A 2962-nucleotide genomic window follows, 5' to 3' on the forward strand; every position below is an offset into this window, starting at 1 on the left:
ATTTGTATCAGGCATTAAAAAGGCCTTTGAGCTTCAAAGAAATGTTATTTGGTTCACTTTAAGCCACTCGATTCTTGCAACTAATTTACAAATGCCTGTTGCAAGGGTTGGGTGTTTGGAGTTTTTCATAGTTTGAATTTGCACACATCCCTGATCCTTTCTCAAGGACTCTGCATGGAACAATAGCATGTCAGTAAGGAATGGGAAAGATTCTGTTGTTTTGATTTCTCTCTATGATGATGGATTATGGATGTAAACTGTTATGCAAGGTCATTTTGAACATTGCCCTGGAGGCAGTATGTCAAGTGAAGCACAGCAAACAAGTCAAAGTTTCTCTTTCTTGGAATCAAAATGAATTTGAATAAGGAAGGTGTTTTTCTGCACTCGATTTCTGAGGACACATTATGTGGCTGGAAAAATATGGATATGTACCTAGGGTCTTGGCAGCTGGTTATAGGAGACTTGAGAAGCAGTTTTATTTTTAGGTTTCTACTTGTTTGACTGTGGTAAATGGGGGGTCTCTCCGTGCCCCATGTTCACCATTTGTAAAACAGAGGTGATAAACTGTTGGGGCTGACAACAGCTACTATAGGGCTAAATGCCTAGGGGTTGTATTTTGTTTGGTTTGTGGGTGGTATGAATGAATGAATACTAAAAGTCAATGTGAGAACCAATGGCAAAATGCTTAACAGGAGAAATCATGCAATAGAGTGAGATCAAAACTCTTCTTTCAGAATTGTGCAGGGGCAAATTCTTCTGGTCCCTGGTGACCCACAGTGTCTTTTGACAGTTCTGTGCATGTTGCAGTGCCTTGTAATTTGTAGACCCTGACCAATTAGGAAGGAGCAATTTGGCCTGCGTGTTTGTCTTGCACTCGACTGCTGTGAGCAAAAGCGTGGTTTTGTCTGAAAACTTCCCCTCCACATACTGAGGTATAAAACTATGAAGTCAGAGCTTGTAAAGCAGTTACAAATTAAAAAGTTAGACACTGATTATTTATTTGTTTTCTTTTGTTATCAGGGTAGCACAGTGTTTCAGGAATACCCTAAGATTCTCTGAGAGAAAAACATGAAAGAGTTTAATTGGGCTCCTGTAAAAGTACTTATTTTCTGGTTGTTGTTGTTGTTTTATTTTTTCCTTTTTCTTAATATTTTTAATAAACATCAACTTGTTGCCAGTGCTCCATGAACATTAAATGTTGCAAAGTTCTATGTATTTCACAGTTTCATAGAAACTTAGCAAACAGCAGCCAAACAGATGCTTTTCTAGTAAGGAACTGCTGAAGGAAGAGCCAAGAGATACCTGTATGCTTCTGTTTCTTTGTCAGTTCAGTAATGAATGGGATCAAAGCTCTGTTTTAGGTCTTCCAGTAGTTCTTCTTATCTTGAGAAGACATGAGTGTTTTCATTTTTTCCTTTTTTTTTTTTTTTTCCTCCTTTTATCATGGCATAAGCATACACTTAATTTCCTAAATAAGACTTTGTGGTCTACATCTTTGTGTGCATTCATGCATGTACATCTGTCTGGGTGTGTGCATAAGTGATGCAGATTATAATCTGCAAACCATTCATTGGAAGACTAACAGACAAAAATTAAACCCCAAGTGGCACTTCTAAATTTGATCCAAACTCCCAATAAGTCTGGCCAAGACAAGGTCTGAAAATGACTTCAAGAGCTGCTTTGGTGGGCCAATCCCAAAGCAGCCAAAGTCAATGGAAGACTCTCCTTTTGCATTCATCCGATGTGGAATAGGCCCAATGGATCTACCAGGATGATGTGACAAGATCGTAAGTGATCACATATGCATAAATGAGATCCTGAACTGTGTTCACATGTCTGAACTGTGTTCATTTAAATCCCCAGGACACATATGGGTTCTCAACAGCCATTAATTCCTTATCTCTCATAATGAGCTTAAATTGTGAGCTGATGTCCCTGGAAGTTTTATGCAAGTTTCTTGTTTTATTTAACTGGAACAAGTCAGGTTTTAAAAAAAAAATAAAATCTCACAAAACCAAAAATCAACAATAGTATTAATAATAAAAAGTATCCTTCTGGTTTAGTTGTAATTTCTTTTCTGGTATTTACATCTGAGATGTTAACACTATGGCCCAGACACTGAACTCTCTTGAGGCAAATATGTTAAAGCTTTATAGATTAAAATAATTATTATCCGATTTACTCTGGGAACATGCGAAGAGATACAGAAATGAACTTGATGAATAAATCTACTGTAACCTAAAGTAAGAGATGTTAAAGATAAAAAGTGGAAGGGCATGGGACTTCAGGGCTTGCACTTCTTTAATAAAGCATACTGACAATAGTGTCAAGCAACCATAAACCTTATACTACAACTATATATTATCCTGCAAATTGCTGTAAATGGAAATAAACAGCAGTGCTCGGGGCAGCTGGCTTTAGTTCATACAGAGCAAAACAACCAAGAGTACGAATGAAGACCGTAACATTTCTTCTTTTAGTTAATACCACTAGAACTAAGAAATGAACATTAGAAATGCATTCTGTATGGGATATATGAGTGTGCATGCAGAAATGCGATGGATAAATGCCTTCAAGCATAGAGATCAGCCTTACATGGTTGTGGTGTTACTTGGAATGGTAAATGGTCCACTGGCATAATTCTCAGAGCATAAAGCCAACAGCATATTTAGAGGGCAATCACTGAGAATTGACATGTCATTGCTTCTTTGGTATTTGGAAATCAGCTGGAGGTAGGAGCTGCTACCTTGAAAGAAATGAAATCCTGCTGACCTGCAGATTAATGCCATCTTTCCTCTTTCAGCCACAGGAACTCTTGGATCCTGGATATCTTATAATTTTAGGGAGAGAGAAGAAGAAGAAGAAGAGGGGGGGGTGGGAAAAAAACAGAAACTACATTTAGTACCATCTTTAAAAGGCAGATGGTTTTCCTGTCTTGCATCATATGTCACTGAAGCAATGT

The sequence above is a fragment of the Aythya ferina genome, assembly GCF_964211825.1.
Source record: "Aythya ferina genome assembly, chromosome: 4".
NCBI classification, from domain to species: domain Eukaryota; kingdom Metazoa; phylum Chordata; class Aves; order Anseriformes; family Anatidae; genus Aythya; species Aythya ferina.